This window comes from Lagopus muta, chromosome 7, assembly GCF_023343835.1.
Source record: "Lagopus muta isolate bLagMut1 chromosome 7, bLagMut1 primary, whole genome shotgun sequence".
NCBI lineage: Eukaryota > Metazoa > Chordata > Aves > Galliformes > Phasianidae > Lagopus > Lagopus muta.
The window spans coordinates 45,416,497-45,436,617 of record NC_064439.1 but is presented as its reverse complement, the minus strand read 5'-3'; the positions used below and the strand labels follow the sequence as shown (position 1 = coordinate 45,436,617).

Here is a 20,121-nt window from a genome sequence, read left to right as displayed (position 1 = left end):
ACCTGGACCACTACGGGGCTGGATGGGATCTGCTGAGTGAGCTGGCAGAGGCAATTACCAAGCCACTTTCCACTATCTATAAATGGTCCTGGTAACCATAGAGGTCCCATAGGACTGGAAGCTTGTCAACGTGACTCTCATTTACCAGAAGTGGCATAAGGAGGATCCAGTGAACTACAGGCCTGTCAGCCTAACCTTTACTGATGATCATCTGGATGAGGTGACTGAGTGCACCCTCAGTAAGTTTGCATATGACACCAAGAAGAGATCTAGAAGATCTAAGAGGTCATTTCCAACCTTGACAATTCTACGACTGTGAGCTTTGATGAGGTTACCAGCCTCTAGTAGGATCACTCCTAGCAGATTTCTGCACGTGAGCCATATTCCAGTGAGGTTTGTGCTGGTTTTGTGTGTTAGTGCAAGCTCTCAGCAAGAGAAGAACTTGCAGTGCTGGTGATGGTGGAGAAAGCAGTGCTTATCTAGTTCCTCCAACTGTTTGTGACTGGCCTCCCCCTGTTACTGAGAAAAGGGAAGTTCCAATGCGTGTGCCCCATTCTGGGAAAAAGGGCTGCAGCCACTTAGATGTGAGGCATCCTTATGGCACGTTACCTAATTGCAGGGAAGGACCAGAAAAACAGCAGCTCATACCAGAGCTGAAGTGAATAAAGCAGCCTCCCCTCCTGTCCGTCTGGGAACTGGGTGTTCCTCTGCAGGACAGCTGGAACAAGGATAAATATTCTACGCTATTATCTCTGATGAATAACAAAAATGTTAATTTACATCTCCAAACATTAATAAAAAAAATGTCAGAATCTGGGCAGTGGATGATGTGCCTGAAACTAGTTATTTCAACAGGAGACAAGGGAGGGAAAGGAGAAGAGGAATGTATGTGGGGAAGATGCTCATTGCAGGCAAGAAGGGAGGGCAGTGCACACGGGAGTTAAGATTAAAGTATATTTAAACTCTTTTAAAGTTAGCTGTTGGAAAAGAGAGCTGTGAGCTTTTGCTGCTTGAGAGAAATAAAACCACGGTATTTGAAAAGATGAACTTTGGGCACAATGACCACTTTTTAAGTAACATTTTATGCCCTTCACTGTCTTCATTAAGGACCAGCTGAGCTCTCAAAAATGAATACAAACCCTGCATCCCACTGATTTCTTGTGGGTGTGCATCAGGCTCTGAATACTGATCCTTTCAGCAGGAAACAGTAATGGACTTAACACAATTAGTTGTTGGTAATGACACGGTACCTTTCCCCCACGCATCTCCAAGTGCGGGCTGGTCACTGCAGACTCCACAGAAAGCCCATCACAACAAGCAGCCTCACTGAATTAACGTGACTCATGGCTGAGGAAGGCATGAAGGAAGAAGACAGAATGGGCCTCTGAGTTTGCATGTGAAGCCTGGTGCGAGTATGGGACAGTGCCTGTATGGGTCTCAGGACTTGGAAACAAGGTCTCAGCGTAATGAGAGGATGTGCCTAGGGCACTGGCATGAGCCAGTAGCAGAGGGCAGCTCCCACAGCTCAAGCTGGATGCTCACACTTCATTTTGCCAAGAGAATGCTTTTAGAAACAAGAACAGCTGTAGCAACAGTCACAACCCACTGCACTTTTACATTACAGCTTTATCACGTTATCTAGGTGGAAGTGTTTTCTTCAAGCTACAGTCCAAGACTGCACTGAAAGAGCCTATTCCCCACTAGATACTTCTTTCACATTCCTTCTGCCAGAGTTAGTCTTTTAAGGAATAACTAACCTTGCTGTGTGAAGACTTGCTAAACAAGTTGTCCATAACAGAATAACCCTTTCCTAACAAGCTTTCCAAAGTCATTTATGCTGAGATCTTAACTACAATAGACTTGTTTGAGCACTTAACGCCTCATTAACAATACAGTGAAAATACATAACTGTTTTTAGCGTGGTGTAAGCCAGGCTGGAGTGAAGACTGGTTATGAACAAGCTCAAAACTTAGGCAGGAGCACCATTTTTAGGCTGCTTTCCCTCCTCATGCACAGAAAAAGGATGTCAACAGCTTCCGAGGGAAGAGCCCCAACAACTGCCCTGCAGACCCATGGGTGGCTATGCCCCAGTGCTCTGGTCTCCCCACTGACTGTCTCTCCTGTTGCACCCACTGCTGCTCACTCAGCAGGGAAACTTTGGCACCTGGGCCCAGCAAACCATTTCTCAGACTGTGCGCTTCTGCCAAAAAAAAGCAATCCAAAATGCCAAATAAAGATCTGGCCAAGATAAGTGGATTCTCCCAATAGCAGTTCCATTAGGATAAAATCACACACAGATAAAAACCAGACTTTTCTCACAGCTTGAGCGTGAGCTAGCACAGGTTCTGTCTGCTCTGGGCAATGAACAATGCCTGCTTCACAGCCAGAGCCCAGGCAGGAAAGCTTCCCTCTTGCTTCTCAGCAGCTGTGACCTGTGAACTGCATGAGCAAGGAGTAAGAGCACAGACCTAGAAACTGATGAGACACCAAAAAGGGTAATCCCTTTTATGAGCCCTACGCCACCATGAGTATCAGGTAACCCCAGCAGAAAAGCATGCAATGATGCTTACCCAACATGTCAACCCACCCTTCTTATGGCTTAGAATCACAGATTGGTTTGAGTCAAAAAGAGACCTTAAGCATCATCTAGTTCCAATCCCCCAAAAAAGCAAAGGAAGAAGGAAAAAAAACATTTAGAGAACATCAAGGCTGATGAAAACTAGGAGAAAGCCCTACGTTAGGAGCCACCACAGAGAGATCTATTGCAACTGAAAGGCAAGGATAGCTTAAACAATTTTACAAGGACTGTTCAGCCATTGGGTGTTTGGCACATCTTTCTGGAGGTGGGTGATCTCACCCGCAGTGAGTCTTAGAGGTTCCTATTGGACTCTCAAATAAATTTTCCCTTTTGGATTGGGGACATGCAACAGTTTAATACATCTTACAAAGAACAGCAGCGAGTTTAGTCTTAGAGAAAAGTACCATTGTTATGCCAAGATGCTCGTGGGTACTTTGGTTGATACATGTATGCATACCAAGTACACAAAGCCCTAAGAATAAACTTCAGCTGCTAGAGATGAGAAGTGCTCACTGTGTTCTGGTACTAGAGAAAAACGTGAAGCCACTGGCACAGAAAGGAAAAGTCCAGTTCAATGCAGGCAGATTAGTAGCTCCCAAAGGGTGTGAACAACAAACGTGTGGTCTAGAAAGCTGAACACCTTGGAGCATTTCCAAGGGAAACTTTGATGCTATCAGTACATGCTGGTCTGCAGCAGTCATCTGCTGAGAAATGGCTCAGGAAAAAGCATGAAACCTTGAGAACAAGTCTTTGTTTTAGTGAGTGGGAAGTGAGAAAAGGGCCGGTTTCCTTTCCTGTGCAGATGTTCTGGCATGCAGCTCATCACTGAGCTCTCAGGACTCGAGCAAGCAGTACCACACTCACCTCGGGTATGGAACAAGGGAGCATACAGCTACCCTCACCTCTCCACACCCAGCTTTTCCTGAAAAAAAACTGGTGAAATCACAAACATGCTGTACACAGCAACCTAGGCAGGTTCCCAGTAATTCATAGAGAAGGGAGATGCTTTTAACAGGTTCATTTCCCAGAGGGAAAACACTGGAATAAATCAGTCTGAGATTACACAGCCAGCGCAGTCTTCATCTGAACTCAGAGAGCAACAGATTGTCTTTTGGAGCCTCTGTGCTCAACAGCCAGGAGCAGGAGGTGCCAAACACGAGGTAGGAGAGGAAGCAGATGTGGGAGAGGAGACCAAGCGTGCAAGTGAGCTGAGCTGCAGCCAGATAAATCCCCAGACATCTCACGGCAGGCAACTTCCCTCAGAGAGCAGAGCTGAAGCTTTCCGCTGGCCTGCTGGAAAATAAAGCCTGGTGGAGAGACTGTTTATTCTGGTTCACTTCCTATAAGTGACAGGGTGACCTTTACAGCACGCTGCCTGTGATTTGAGTGGCAGGCTGTTAGTGCGAGTGCCTGCCCTGCAGACACCTATAAAACACACGGTCCTTTGGAAAAGGAAACAGCCCATGTGTTTATCTTGCTGCATTGTTGGAACAGGCAGCTCTGCTGGATGGTGCTCCTCGCCAGAAGACTCTCCTTTAGTCCCTGCACTCAGCCTGGAAGGAAGCAGGCCCCAGACAAAAACATCACCACTTGCTCAGCTTGATACTGCAGCCCCAGGTCACAAACCAGACCCCAAAATGCAGCTGGTGGAACCCATCCCAAAACAGCCCCTATGAGCCCATCAATTGGCATGATTTTTCAGAGAGGTGGAAGCCATCAATACGACTTGCTGCTCTCCTGCAAAAAGACCATAGTCAATAAAACATCGGTGGCAAGTAGGCCACCCATATTCTCCCCAGCTTTCCATCTCCTGCAGAGCCAAATGTTCCTTGGAGAACAGTGCATCCTCCTCCAGGAACATTCCTCCAAATGGTATCACTGTGAGCTTTGCTTATGTCTATAAAATACTTGCAAGTTCTGTTCTTTTGATCATAAATCATCAGTTTACTGGTTTTCACAGACCTCATAAACTTGCCTGTATGAGGTGCGAGTCTGGGTTCAGATTTTCGGCTCTAAGTAGCTAAGAGCATCTCTGCCCTGCAGAGATAATCTGCAGGATTATCACCTGCCTACCTGTACATGCATGCATTGCAGCAGATCACACATACCATTGGTTGCCAACTTGCTAAAATCACCATTTATCTGAAACAGGCAACCCATTGTTAGCAAACAGAAGTGGCGAGGAGAGGCAGAGTAGTACTCACAACCCAGCTGCATCCCAAATTCCTTTTCTCTGTCTTGAGAAGCAACAGGCACCCTCTGTATGATGCCCTGAAGTGCTCCTTGAAGAAAGTGGAGCAGTCTTTCCTGCCTGGTGGATGATAAGGGCCACAAACAAACAATCAATCAAGCAGTCTGCTTTCCAATATGTTCAGACCTTCCCCACAAGTAATGGGGCCACAGAGGTCTGCTGAAGGGTGCAATAATGACATTACTACATCCCTGCTTTTGCACATGCTCTGGGAGCAAAGTGAAATCACCAGAAAAGTAGTTTACTTTTCCTCTATTCTGAGCATGGTGCAAGGCATCCCTCCTGTTAGGCTCCCAATTGCAGGAGCTGAGGAGGTATGGGAAGATGGCACTGAGCCTAGGCTCCTCCTCTCTCTGTCCCTGGTAGCTCTGACAGACTGCAGGTGTCCAGCAGTATGACCTGCGCTCTCCATATCACAGCAGATCTTATGTCCTGTTGGTGGAGAACATTCCTGCATGGTGGGAAGGACATCAGCACCCAGTGACTGACTGCATGGTCCCAGGGCAATGAGTGCAGGGCAGCTCTTCCAGGCACTTCTTATGTATTATTGGCATCCAATCAAGATTCCTCAGCAGTTCCTGCAGGTTTGCTGGGTGCCTTTCTGTGATTCCCTGTGCAATTTTATGAGCTGTTTTCCAGAATTACTTCTGTCTCCTAATTTGCTCATTAAAACTGCTTCAGAAAAATCACAATTCCCCTTAAAGCCATAATAATAAATTAACACAATTTCTCATCTCTTATTCAACACTCTTTCTTCATTCCCATTCTTCCTTACTTGGATTATGCCAAGTTGCCTGCCTTCTATTTGCATTTGTGCAAGATTGCAGATTTAGTTATTTTTTCTCTTCAGTAAACTAAGCACTAACAACCCAGAGGCCTTTGCTGACTGTCTTCATTGCTCTTCACTCCTCCGGCTCTTGGCTACTTCATTCTTTCTTGCAGGGGCATCACTTGAACAGATCCATTCATCCATGCTCTGTCCTGTGCCCCACTTCCAACACTGGCTTATCCTGGACTTCTAAGCAGCACCCTCAGGAGGAAGACTTTCACTTCTTAGTTGCTGAAATCTCAGCTCAAGGCATAGTTCCCCTAAATACCCCCAGAAAGCAGCTGCAGCCAAAATTCCTTCAGAAGATAGAGTACTGCCTTTGCTTTTAGCACCCTCCTTTTGTTGTCTGTCCTTGAGCCCAAATGAGCTCAGTTGCTCCTGAGGACTGTTGGTAGGTGAGTAATGTCACTAGAAGTGCCCCTGTCCAATGCATTCAGCTTTTGCCAAAAATACAGCATATCTCAGTCCCTTGAACTAGATGACAGCACACACCAGTGAGTTACACACTGCTGTCACACCACACTGGTAGAAAGATGCCTTCATTTCCACATTTCCGTGTTCTAAACCAGCAGGTGCTTCCATGGTATCTGAGATCCTCTTCCTCCTATCATGCACAGATCTGCATGGGACGAAGACCCAACCTCCACCACGTCTCTTGCTATGTTCTTCCAAGCATTTCTCCGTGCTGCTGCAGCTTTGCTGAGGTGACAAGAGACCTAAGGAGAGCACAGATGCCTGAATCTGAGCACTAACTGCAGAACTGTAACCCCACCAGGGCATCATAAACCCAGGACATGGTCAGGACATGGGGCTGATGTCCAGCAAATGAACTGGACATCCACACAGCTAGACTAGGGCTATCAACATTCCTTTGCTCCCAAAGGAAATTCTCTCACTCCCAAACCACAGTTCCCATCTAAACAGGCAGCACTCCGCCTGGACATGTGATGCCTGGTAACACCTGATAGCATGCTTTCACAAATTAATGGCATTTCAGGTACTTTCTCCCTTATTTCACTGTTCCCAGGCAGCAACTAACCCTCCATACCTCCAGCACAACTCAATACAATGCACAGAGCAAACCCTGCAGCCTGTTCATAAACAAATTACAAAAGCATCCAACGTTCTCCATAACCCTGAATACGTTACTGCAGAGAAAAGCAATTCTATCATAGAGGATGCTGTCCAGAAGAATTTCTTGTGAAGAGCTAAAAGGACTCAATCCCTGCAGAGAAGCAGCAGCTCCATCAGTGACATAATTAAGGGTGAGATTCAGTGAAGCGCCATGAAGGACACCCTGAGACCTGCACCAATGGAGCAAGTTCATTCCCTACCTCCTCAGGGAAAGAGCTTGAACTGTGCCTGCTTTCTGGCATCTTCAATGAAGGGCATAAGAAATGAGCCCTCTGGAGCAATTGGTAAAACCCCTCCTGCAAAAGGAGCCATGCTTACAGCTGGCAGCAAGCCCTCTGTGCCTGGCCAGGAACATGCTCCCACTGCTGCTGCATGCAGAGAGTGGGGAGGAAAGCATGCCAAGTGCATGACTCACATAGGAGTGAAATGAGAAGAATACCAAAATTCAGCAATCTCTGATACTGGAGGGGACTCGGTCACAGCAATATTGACTTATGGACTGATGGAGTTGTTTTATAGCTGCTCATTAGAATTTATGTGAGCTGATGCTTCAGCATTATAAGTGTGTGCTTTTTTCCCCCCCCTCCAACTCACACAGCCTGAAGATCCTTTGATTTTTGCAGTCTTTTCTTCTTGCCAGAAGCATGAGTTTGTAACACGGGCTACAGCTCTCCTTGAAGGAGCCTTCAAGCCCTTGACTGCAACACATCTTAAGTAAAATAAAATAAACCATTGCTTTTCTTTCCTTCTGTTCTTTCTGTAGGACCACACTCACTTTAGATCTTCTATTGAAAATAAGGAATAAAATGGATCTTAGTTATCTTTCTTTTTTCAGCCTTATCTGTCTCAGTCCATTTGACAAATTGCTTGGCAGCAACCATTTCTTGAAAATTACACAATTTGGGAAAGAAGAAATTAGCTATGCTGTGTGATATCCTACTGGCACTCAGAACTCTCGCTGTTCTTCTGGGGGTTATTGGGTGACCTTTTTACTTGAGGTAACACAAAAAAAATAAATGCAAAAGGCAAGGAAAAGTGCTCCTTCCCAAACACGAGCTGCAGAAATGTATTTCATGGCAAAGCCACAGTCAGGCAGACCCTTCCCTGCCACACACTTGGAGGCAAACAACTTCTCTCAAAAGCCATGGAGGAATGGTATGCTACAGAAAAGAAGTCGCCCTACTCTGAGCATTTTACACAGTACACTCAAGAAAAAAATCAATTCATTTTGCAAAGCAGTGAGCCCTTCTGCCCCAGAATTTCTGGCCTTTGTGTATTTTGCTCTGCCTTTGTTCCCTGAATAAACAGCCCTGACTTCAGATACTGGCAGGGGGAGAGAAAACCTTTGAAACTATCTCCCTGTGTCCCTGAGCAGTGCTGATGGCATACAGAAAGCCCACAGCCATATAATGCCTTTCATCTTACCCAGCATTTAAGAGAACCTTCCTCAGCAAAGCTCCTCAATAGATAATTAGGCTTTAAAATTCCCTTGCAAGGCAGATTAAGGTAACCTGGAGAGCAGGTCAAGCTGCCTGTTGCAAATAACTTTTCATCTAAAAATCCTTTATTTCTTTGGCTACTGACTTATAGAGATGCTCTAGCCCCACAAACTTTCTTTCCCCTATTTCCCACTTTCTATATTCTTAGAATCATAGAATCATTAAGGTTGGAAAAATACCTCTAAGATCATCTAGTCCAGCTGTCCACTTATTAGCAATAATTACCAACTAACTGTGCCCCTCAGTGCCACATCTAAATTTTCTTGAACACCTCCAGGGTTGGTGGCTGTACTTCTATCTACTTCCCTAGGCAGCCCATTTCGATGTCTCACCAGGTGATGAAATGTTTCTCAATACCCAACCTGAACTTCCACTGGCAAAATTTGAGGCCATTCCCTGTCATTTTATTTCTGTTACCTGGGAGTAGAGGCTGACCCCCCACCTCATTACAACCTCCCTTCATGCAATTGCAGAGAGCAATAGGGTCTCCCCCAAGCCTTTCTTCACCAGAGTGAACAATCTCAGACCCCTCAGCCACTCCTCACGAATCTTATGTTCCTTTCTGTTCACCAGAAAGTGGTGGCAGGTTTTCTGGCACTATTTCTGGCAATTGCCAGACAGCATCAGGGCTGTGTGTGGCTCCTGCCTGCCAGTGACACAGGCACCATGCAGTGCCGTTCAAACAACACTGCTCTGCAATCTGAGCTTTAGGTGGAAGTTTGATGCAGAAGAGAAAAAGAAATTGCCAGACTTCAGGACTTGGTCATCATATATTTGAGTTCTTGATTCACATAGGCAATGGGCTGCTTTGTCTGCCAGCCATTCCATAACTCCTCAGAGCCACGTCTTCAGAAAAGGTAGAGCACCCAACTGCAGGAAAATCGCAATACCACGAAGCACCGCAAACTCAGTGTGCAGACTCTTCAACACCCCAGTGTCAGAAGTTCATTTTAAGAAGTCCTTACCTTTGTATGGTCAGCCACCTACCATGAATGAGATTGATGTAGCCAGGAACAAATAAAGCACAGGGTCAGGCCTTGGGTGGGCTGCAACTCATCATTTCCCCACACCCTGCAATGAGCAGACCTGGGCCAGCAGCAGGCTTTTTGAAGCAGCACCTCAAGCCTTCCACCTGGGAGGTGCATAGATCAGCTAAACTGTTTAATTAGAACAGTTTTAACTGTCCAACAATTTTACACTTTTTTTTTCCTTTTGTTGTAAAGGGAAGTTTTGCACACAAGTGAAATGCTTTGAAAGGGTTCACATCAGCTCTAGTTCAAGACATATGGGAAGCATTAAATGCCATGTCAAAACATCACTCCTGTTCATTTAAGCAAAGTCAGTTCAAGCTTTAATTTCCTTTATGTCTTAAACCCCTGTATAATCAACAAATACACAGGGCAGTTAGGCTGGTATTTAGATGGCATATAGCTGGAAAGATTATCACTTTGAAAAGGGATAATAAAAAATGAATGGAAAAGCTTACCTGTGTCCTGGGCTCACCAAACCAACCAACCAACCTACAAGAGAAGCAATCTATAGAAGAAACCTTTCCCCCTGGCAGTCAGCCCTTCAATGGGTCTAGGAGAGGTGCAGCCAGGCTCCACCCTTTGGTCATACAGCTGAATTGCCTTCACCTGTGCTCCCAGGGCTGACTCAGTGCTTGCCTCAAGTGATCAATTACTGGTTCAGGCCAGGACTCAACATTTCCCACACAACCCTTTTCATGATGGGTTTTCTGCAGCATCTCATCCCTTATCTGCTTTGACTGCATTTCATAATAATTATGCAATACTTCAGGGCAAGCTTATGGGTTGCCTTCTGTTCTACTGCGCTGTCCTGCTCCAGGATACCAAAAATCTACAAACTGCAAGCACCACATTTTAAAAACAGTTTGCAAAAAATGTCAATGACAGGACACAGCTGGCTGTAATTTAATGGCCACAGAGTATTAAGAATAGAAACAACTTCAGAATGCACCAAAATAGCCAGGAATATCAGACCCTTGGCTGACTTAACACCCAGCAGTCACTCTGTGAGAGGGATGAATAGAAAAGCTCTAGAAGATCCTTTAATTCCAACAAGCAATTGGCAACCATACTTTAACCTGCTGATGCAGAGTCCTCTTTGCTTTGCCTTTTATCCTGGCTTTTAAGATGGATCTAACCAAGACCTGGCTCACATATGCTGTACTCCGAGCTTATTTCCTGTAGGGTTTTATTACTGCCAGTTGCTGTTACTGCTGCTTCAGAGACAAATTCAGATATTAAATACAGTTGACTTAAGCTTTGAAGCTGAACAAAGCTCTATGCAGATGTTTGACAGGAAACGGCAGTCCTGGATTCCTAACAATTTTCAGGAATCATTGTTTCTGATAGCAGAAGACATTTAGGAACAAGTACAAGTGGAGCAAATGGAGTGCACTGCAAGCCACACGACAGTCCCTGTGATATTCAGATCGAACACACGTAAAGCTTTTTGGATTTTAGTCCTTCCATTCATAGATACATTGAATATTTCAAATTCTGTATGAAGAGCTCACAAATGTGAGATTTTGAATGCTGCCTTTATCTCTGTACTTCTCATGTTTACTAACTTTGTTTTTCAACTACTATCCTCCTCAAAAAGATATTCAAACCCTAAAAAACCTGACAAATCCCAACTTCTTTTCCAAGCAATAATACATTTTAGCCTTCTTTTTTCCCCTTTTGCTGAATTTTTTGCTGGGATGCTGGGATGCAAACTTCATGCATGTGAACTAGAATCCATAACTGAGCTAGTGAATTGTTGGCAGGTCTCTGAAAGTGACACTCCTGTTTTGAAGCTACACTTCTTCTGCAGGTCGACCTTTGAGGAATGTCTGGTATTCCCTTCTCAGCTCCCTGCTTATCTGTCCCAGATGTACCTCCTACCAGCCATGACTGGAAGGAAAGAAGGTGTGAAGTCCTCCTCCTCCTCCATTGGGCTACCTTTGCCCCAGGGGCATGCAAGTAGACACATCTTTTCTAGCCAGCAGGATCAAAACAGGACTATAGGGGATGCCCAAGTTAGTTTGGTGCAAGTGAATGTGGTTCTTAATTTGGAGGTCTATCAGCAATGGAATACGCATGGAGATGTGTCTGCAAATTCAGCGTCCTCCCAGACATGACAACATGCAGACATACAATCCAGGAACTGTAGTTGTCTGATCTTATCCATGGATCGAGTCAGTAGCTCCAGAGCAATCCCCTGCCACATTGCCTTCAGACTGGAGAAGGGGCCAGGACCACAAAAGTTTGCAATAGGCACGTTATAGTATAGGCCAGGAGCCCTAAAGGAACACTAGGGAAAATTAATAGAAAAAAAAAAAAAAAACCACCACCAATGACAAATAATCATTATTTATTTTACTTCACTTGCATTTATTTGATGAAAAGTATGTGCTCTTCACAGTTCTGTGAGACAAATGAAGAAAGGACGTTTTGTTATTAATAAAACTGATTTACAATTGGTTTGATGGAAGAATGAAATGCATTTATTTCTCACTAGCTTGTCCATGTCATTTTGGTGTCTGAGACACTCTGGCATCCAGGGCACATTCTCTGGAGCATACCCATCAAGCTGCACCAGTTCAGTACTGTTGCCATCATGGTTCACAACAGTCTTTGCTGCTTTTGTCAGTTTCTGTTTTTCTCAAAGCAGGAGAGTTGTTGGTTGGGATGACTAACTTGTTTTTCCTGTCAGATCATTTTTGGATGTATTTACCACTTCCCATAACTGTCTGAAGTCTGTGGCTTAGTGGCATTTTCATCTGCAGAAAAGCCACCATCTTATGGTTCTCCAAGAGGCTGGGCAGTATAGATATGCCTAACAATTGCCAAGCAACAAGAACGCAGTCCAAGGGAACCTAGCACAGGTCAGGCCAGTGTGTTTGTGAAATTAGGATGGGCAGAGCTAGAGGAGATGGTTAATTATGAGAAGAAGAGTGAGAGGGAAAGAAAGGGAGGGTAAGAGAGAACAGGAAGAAATGTAGTTTGAAATTGAGATCAAGGATGCTGAGGATGCAGTTGGGGAAAACAACCTGCTGGGATAGGCCTGAAAACAAGTCAAAAATGCAGAAAGACTTTTGAATACTTAGAGGACTCAATGTAATGAATGAATTACAACCTATTAAGTCTTTCCTGGGCTCATCAATATTAATCTTTATACTGCTTCTTCGTAACGGGAGAGTTGGACATGAAGTCCAAGCTCTTGGCCCATGTAGCATCTTTCTTGTGTCAAGTTTTTCACGGGACAGAATTTCCTCTCCTCGGGGACAACAAAGAAAAAAAGAGAAAGAAGCTGAGCTGATTTCCTCAGTATGTAATTTCACTTATACTATTGCCAGGTAAATTTCTACGAAAAACTTTGCTGAGTGGATCCAAGAACCAGAGCAGAAGCCTGTAGCAGCTGACCATTTGTTTTTCCTTTGCACTGGTATGCTACTTATTGACTGAAAAAAATAAATTTAATAAAGCTGATATTTCCAGGATGTTCATTACTCTGTTACTTTGCTGCATGTAATTTCCATGTGGAAGAAGTAATAATCAAAAGCATCCAACATTACTGTCTTTCACTTTTGAACCTCTGAAAAGTTTACTCTTTGGGATTAGTGAATCAGCTTCTGGAAATAAGAACTCCTGGACTCCTGCAGAAAGGCTCCTGGGCTCCTAAAAGCAGATTTCTGGACTCTTAATTTGCTCATGGAATTTTTGAAGAGAGTTGAAAGGCATAGCTATGCATTTATTAGCAACATTTGGCACAGCATAACTGTGGAGGAATGACTAAGAACTTATGATCTCTGTGAAGTAAGAGAGGCAAACTAACCATTGATCTTTTGGGATTCAGACTTCTTCTCCTAAAAACAAGAATGAGCTTAGTTTATAACCTTTAGTTATCTCAGTCCTGTAGACCACAACAGCATTGCCAACTATACCAAACCCAGCTATACTCACCCTCCCATTTCTCATGTGCACATTCCCTTTCCAACCTGAGCCTCCCAAGATAAGCCTACATTTCACTCTGGGTGGGAGGAGAGTCTGAAGGGACCACAAGAAATGGTGCAAGGCCAATGAAAGTGTGGACACAAGCCAAAAGTGTAGTTCTAGTAGTGATCGGGGAAGGATGTAAGTGTGCATGAGGGAGGGAAACATCTTGCAGAGTCCTGTTAATTGCCCTCCCATCTGTCCCCCATGGCAGACCGCCCTTGGGCTGCTGAGCCCAGGAGAATGATGCTGAAGCTAATGTATGCTGCTGTCAAGGCACGTTGCCAGCATGGTAAGAAACTGCTTGTGGACGGATGCTTGTATAAAGAGCTGAGATAACAGGGTGGTAAAACAGTGTATAAAAAGACACATTACGTTAAAGTATATAGAGCGGAGTGCTGCAGTGAGGCAATGGACCATAAAAAACATTGCCATTTGCCAACCCAGAGTCATTACCAGGGCACTAAAATAGTTTGCTGGAAAGAGTCAGAGCAGGCTGCTGGCACAAGCAGTTCCCACACTGGGATGGATACCTACACACAGCTCTGATGGAACCAGCACTGACAGAACCAGCATAGGCAGTTGCTGTTAGCCATGCTTTGGTTCTAGGAGCTGCTGGCCAGGGAAGCAAGTCCTGGCAAACAGATAGAAAGGAAAGAGGAAGCTGCAGGGTATTTGATTTGGTCTTAATTTTTCAAGGTAAGATTTTTTCTTTTTCTGGAAATTCCTAAAGATGTCAATTAATCTAACTGAAAATAACACAAGACGAGTCGTTCTGTTTTTCTTCCTTTTTCAAGACTGGAAAAGAAAATGATCTTTCTTGTTTTCCTCAATGAAACTGAAACAATGCAGCCTTGTTTGCCTTTGTTTTGATAGCTCCCATGCTGATGCACCAGCATCTCCATTTGTGCCAGCACAGCTGTGGGAATACACGTAATCCCTCTCTCTCCACTGGTCGGTGTGTTCTTCACAGGCAGAACACAAAACAATGTAGGCCCTATATTAACAATGTTATTTGTGTGGGAATATGGGACAAGGGGAGGAAGGGGGAAGAGAAGAATGACAAAGTTGTTTTTGCACAACAATGGCTATGTGCTAATTTGAGAACTCATCCCTCTGTTCCCTCCCCAAATAGCATATATTCAGGACATGAATTATTTGTCTTCTGTTTTGTTTTTTTTTTTTAATTAAAGTTCAAAAATCAAATGTTTGAAGATAGGGGGCAAGGGAGAGAAAAAGATAAAAGAATCAGGATATGAATGCAAGCGTTCTTATTTATGCAGAAAAGCACAGCTCTGTGGATTTCCCCCATCTGTTCTGTTACATGGAACCAAACTGGAGTTAAATGCACTTTTAAAATAAATCATTATGGCCTAAATTGAACATGATTTGCAGGGAAAATAAAGCCATATGTGTTACATTAATTTCTCATTTTTGCTCTATCCCTCTTCTGCTTGGTTGGATAAATGTCATACTCTGTTCTGAAATGGTGTCTCTGATGCTGAAAGCAGGAGGTGACACTACATTTTCAAAAGTGAGCTCAGCCTTTCAGCTGTGTCATTAACATCAATGGCTGTGTCCGTGGTGTTTGGCGTTTACAGTGGAGAACCTCATTGAAACTGATACAAACTGGGAGGAAATGTGGCCACGTTAAACAAAACATGTCAGCATAACATCCAAAGCATAAGGAGATGCAGGACCAAAGGAAATGAAAACCCTCTGGCCCTTGTATGAGTCACTATTAGTTCTTCAGAACTAATTGCATTGCACCAAAATCATTGGTGATAGGAGTGTATTTCAGAGGAGCGACTAGATTTCCAAATCACGTTAGGGAGATTTCACAGTAAGTTATGTGGGATGGAGCACTCCATTTCCATGCATCTTAAACGTGGAAGGAGGAGGTTTGGTGGCTTCGTCTATCCTCTGGTGCAGCCAGAGGAGGAGACGGTCAGTGACTTAAAAGTGTCTCCAGGGATTCCAGTTGCAGAGCACTGACTGTTCCAGTTTCACACAGCCCACTGCAAACTATGGGTCAGACTCAATGAAGGCATCAGTGAGCAAGGCAACATCCCTTAAAAGAAGAGCAACAAGAAAAGAAGTAGCAGGAAGAGTCCTTGCAGACTCTGCTGTTGATGGTGTAGGTGGGGAATAAATGCGATGGAGAACTCCGTAAAAGCTCAACATTTTGAAGAGTACTCAGGCAACTTTTAATCCGCAGTATTTTCCAGCACAGGCAGGATATGCACCTGGGCTAAAATTCCTGCTTTTCATCTCAGTATGTATATGTACATCATGAAGGACGATTATTGAATACATTTTTTTTTTATGTTTCTTGGAAAAATATTTTAGACTGTATCTCTCCTGGGAACTGATCTACCCAAGTTTTATACCTATTCATAGACCACAGGCAGAAAAGAAGAAATATTCATGTTTACAGAGTGCTCAAAAATATCACTTTGCAGTTTAATGAAAAGTGACAGCAGAAACCTTCTGTTCTCTCTTGCTGCAGCAAGAGAAACACTATTACTTTTAGTGCTCCTGTCCCCAGTGTTCTTGAACTCCTTTTCTCTTATGTGTCACAGAAAGATTGGCAGAACTGTGTTTGACTTCAAGGTCAATATCCATTGTTCTATCAACCACAGCACACAGCACAAATGATTCAGCTGCTTCTCACCTAACTCAGGAATGCCAGCAGTGTGCCTGCATCAGGTTCTGGAGAACTGGCTGACTGCAGTTGCAAAGACACCCACAATATTGACAGTCCTACATCAACATCCTTTTCCAAAATACTTCTGAATTCTAGGGTGAACTCAAAACCTATTTCCAGCTCCTCCAAAGGCAACAGCCCTGCAATATGCCTGTCTGTCCCTCTTGGTCACCATTCAGGTCATCACCACTACCAGTCTGTGGTCACTGAGGGTCGAAGCTCTGAATTGCAAATCAGTGGCACATTTTGTCTGCAGCAGTTGCCTGGAGACAGAGAGGTGAATAGGTAGGGATACTGGCAACATAACATACAAGGAACAGCATTTTATTTTTTGCTAGGATTTTCTAACAAGCACCCTCCTGCTTTCTGCTGTTCATCTCTGACAAATGGGAGAAACTCCCTGTAAGCTGCCCTTTGCTCTGTGAGTCGCTCAGTGGGTCCCACTCTTTCTTTGGCAATGCCTCCCACCCTCCTGCTAGCTTTCCGTGTCTCCAAGGACTCAGGAGAAACATTTCCCACCACTGCCAAATAACTTTCATGAGATAGGTATTCTTTTGTATGTCATAGTGGTTTTTTAACTTGTGTTGGTTGACCGCTTCTGGGTTTTGACTATATATTCAGCGATAAATGAAGGCTGTGTTAAGCATTTATTTCCCTGCTCAAATTTCACTGAGCAAAATGTAATTAATTTTGGAAAAACACCACTGTATGAGTGAGATCCTCAACCAACACTGTATCCAACACTGTATGTATGAGATCCTCATGTGCACTGGATTTATTTGCTCTTAAACAGTTTCCTAACCCCGAATTCTCCAAGCACACAGGATTGCTCTGTTCAGCATTACCACTGGGTGAGGTTGAAGTAATCAGAAGCAGACAATGCAGCATTAGGTGCTAACAGCAAATGGGAACGCTGCAACCTGCTGGCTGAAGGCCTTTCTTCCATTGTTGCTCATGAACAAATGAATGTGCAAACTCTTTCACGGGGTTCACACACCTGCCCTTGGCAGCATTAGAAATTGCTGGCTTGCATCTCATCTGTCTGAACGTGGATAATTTATAGATTGTCAATGCCCAAGACTAATAATGCCTTACCTTGGCTTCCATTGAGCACAGAAGGCTGGCAGGACACTTGCTCACATTGTTTATCATACTCTTCCTTTGGCACTGAAAGTCATTTCATTCTCCTGAGAAGAGCCCTTATATTGCTGTATTCTTCTATAAAATAGGACGAAGCTGCATAGTGGGTCCTCTTGGTGATCTGAGACAGATGAAAGGTCATCAGAGCTGCAAGGAGCCCATCTTATCCTTGGGCTACTGTTCAGATATTCATTACACAGAGGGAATCAAAAAAAGTGCAGCAGCTCTTCATCATGGTTATGGCCGTTCAGCTAAATAGCCACAATCTTCCTCACCCTACTCCTGTTGGTTCTCAGTTGATCCCTGCTAATGTCTCAACAGAAATGGCCTCACAAACACATGGGTTTCAATTGGATACTCCTTCTCAACTTCTATACTTTTCTGACTCATTTAATTCCTCCTGTTTTCATGTATCTTTTACACGAGGCACTGACTTCTAGCTGAACCAGCACTTAATTGGCTAAATTGATTTAGAGAGCATATTTATCCATTTTATATTATTTTGGCAACAGGGCTTTATGGTAAGGTCAAAGAACCACTGGTAAAATATCTCCCAATGGCCTAAGCCCCAGTCCTAGGACAGAATTAAAATGTGCCTGTGTTCCTCAGCTGGCTGACCAAGTTAGGCATGGGGGTTACTTGCAGGAATGCACTGAGCTGGAGTTCTCTCTTATTGAGCTGAAGCCTACAGATTTTGATGCCTGTTTGCCTTTTGAAGAGGACTGTCTGAGCTGAGCATTTGAGTACATACCTTGGTCCCAACATAGCTCTTATGTCATTAGTCTGCTTCTGGCCCAGTGTTTCCCTGATCAACATTTTTCTCTAGACAGAAGTTCAAGTCTATGGGCTATAAGGGAGCTGCAGCATGTGCCAAAAACACGATAGCCTGGATGCTCATAAGACTGTTCCCAAGGTACACTGTGGGAAATGCTGACCACTCAGTTGAGATGCAGTCTGAATCTCTGCACTGATTATAATCACACACCTGAGAGTGGATCCACACCTGAGAGTTGATAATTGTTCAGTTGTAATTGTGAACAGAAACACTGTGTTATTCAATCCTCATTTTGAGACTCGGTTCTAGAAATGTGTCACTGCATAGGCTGCTCTTGTTGGATTTTCTGTGTTTCTCATAAATCTGTGCCTCAGGACTGGTGTGCAGTGGGAATTTCCCAAGCTATGAGCAGCAGACTGATAGAGGAGAGATGCAGATGCAGAATACCAATGCTTTTAGAAGGAGGGGTGAGAGTGGACCCACACAGCAATTGCTGTATCAGCTGAGACTCACCACCTCAGATAACAAGGAGGTGATCAGCTCAGACAGACATAGGAGAAGACAAAGGAGTCACAAAATCCTCATTACAAAAAAAGGAATGTCTTCTGTTTTGTGATAGTGCTCTGAGCAGAAGCACGATTAAACTATTTTTCAACATGGATGCAGTAATGCTTAGCTACTTTCTTAAGGAGAAAATATATATTGACTCACAGAAAAATTAAGAAGAGTCAGTTCAGGTTCTCTCTGCATCAGTTTCCAGCAGAAAACATGAGTTTACCAATGGCAGGGACTGGAAAGTGAGATACGGAGCTGGTATTCTCACCCATCTGCTGCATAGTATTTGCTGTAGCAATCAGGGCAGTGCTGAAACCTTGGCTACCTCAGATTAGGTACAAACATAGTAATGACCTACTTTCCAAAGACATCAAGTGCTTGCAGCTCCCAGTAGGACTGTGTGAACTTGCTCCTTTTTTTGGAAACAAGAAAACAGGCCTCTGTAATACACACATGAAAATGTAGCTGCAGCTGTTTAAGTAGGGCATGATATTTTGTCCCTGGTGAAGTCCACAAAGACAAGCTTCCGTCTTCAGGTTTATAGAACCACTGCTTTCCAGTTAGTGCACGTTTTGAGTTGGGACTGCAGAGAGTAACTCATACCCACTGCTGTTTGGCTCTGTGGATGAAATGCAATATGTAAAACACCAGCCGCTACAGTTAGCAACAGATGAAGGATTGTACAGTAGTGGTAGGAGGTTTGCTGTCCTCTTCTACCAGTTGGAAACATGAGCTTTACCAAGAAATCCCAGTTGCTTTTCAAAACTCTGAATTTCACAGAACATCTGTTGTGTCTCTGCTAATGAAACTGCATGGATCTTGTTGCTTTTTGAGAAATGCACTCATGTCTGGGTCATTACGCTGAGTGCATCTGTCACGTATAAAACAACCAATCAGAAGCACTAAATTAAACAGGTTTTCTCAGCCCATTGCTATACACTCTTATGAACAACATTTGATTTTTCTGATTCCAATTATTGTCAGCATTACATTCCACAGGGAGGGAGAGCGAGGAAAGAGAGCAAGAAGGACTAGGAGTCTATCACCATGTAGAAACCAGTCTACAGCATCCTGAACATGGGGCAATAATGCCAGCTACATTAGTGTTAGAGTGCTTCCCCCTGGCTTTGTGGTTAGGTATTTCTTCCAGGAGAAACCCCTAGATGGAACAGTTCTTTAAGCCACATTATGAATTCTATCACCTGAAAAGTATTTCTGTATTACTGTATGGACAATGGCTTGTTAGAGAGTGAACAATGTCAGAAAGCTCTTGGAAAGTGAAACCGTGAAACAGTCAGACAATAACAGAAAAAAATAATGGTTAGACTTGGCAAATAACTGTCTTGCCTCTCTCTATTTTGGCCACAGTTCTCTTTTCATACATTTCCATCAGTCAAGGTTAAGCATCTGGAAAGGGAAGAGAGATCCTTAAGACAACATATTATCAAGCTCCAAGTTTTAAGTATTTTTAGTCATGTTTCTGCCCTCCCTACTGTGCATCTTCCACTGTTACTACCTAGTTACACGAGCATAGATTTATGCGGCATCGATTTTTTCTTACAGCTGACAAGGCCTAAGAGAACGGCAATGGGGAAATTAAAAGTAAAAAGTTACCTTGACTGCATCTTTAAAGGAATCACTCCACTAACA

General features: G+C 43.8%; 1 protein-coding gene and 1 long non-coding RNA gene across 2 annotated transcripts in view; one reads left to right on the top strand and one right to left on the bottom strand.

Annotated features, from left to right (window-relative positions):
- Positions 1-496: 496 nt before the first annotated feature.
- LOC125696363 (uncharacterized) lies at positions 497-9,860 on the bottom strand. The gene is made up of 3 exons (XR_007378326.1): positions 9,778-9,860; positions 9,279-9,423; positions 497-6,374 (listed from the first exon to the last, which is right to left on the bottom strand). It is a non-coding gene; the product is annotated as an uncharacterized LOC125696363 (long non-coding RNA).
- A 4,039-nt stretch (positions 9,861-13,899) lies between these two features.
- The window catches only part of LOC125696313 (probable G-protein coupled receptor 141), a 50,933-nt gene continuing 44,711 nt past the window's right edge, over positions 13,900-20,121 (top strand). The window contains exon 1 of the mRNA XM_048951820.1: positions 13,900-13,993. The gene's annotated coding sequence lies outside the window, so the exon portion shown is untranslated. The remainder of the gene's footprint in view (positions 13,994-20,121) is intronic.